Here is a 419-nt window from a genome sequence, read left to right on the forward strand (position 1 = left end):
GCATACGAGACTTGCAATTGAGAGGAGGAATGAGCAAATAGCTTTACGAAGAAATAAAGGTCGAAAACCAGTTATCTTCGAGCCCGGTGATTTGGTTTGGGTTCATATGAGGAAGGAGAGATTTCCTTCAAAAAGGAAGACAAAATTGCACCCTAGAGGAGATGGACCATTTAAAGTACTTGAAAGAATTGGAGATAATGCTTACAAATTGGACCTTCCAGGTGAGTTTCAAGTAAGTGCTACTTTCAATGTTGCTGACTTATCCTTGTTTGATGTAGGTTCAAATTCGAGGACGAATTCTTTTCAAGAGGAGGGGAATGATAGCTTCATGGACAAGGATAAAGCTGTAGAAGCACCAAGAAAGCCATTCACAAGGTCTCAAGCTTAGGAGAAGCAAGACAAGGTTGTTGGGCTTCAAT

Source organism: Nicotiana attenuata, chromosome 2 (assembly GCF_001879085.1).
Source record: "Nicotiana attenuata strain UT chromosome 2, NIATTr2, whole genome shotgun sequence".
Taxonomy (NCBI): Eukaryota; Viridiplantae; Streptophyta; class Magnoliopsida; order Solanales; family Solanaceae; genus Nicotiana; species Nicotiana attenuata.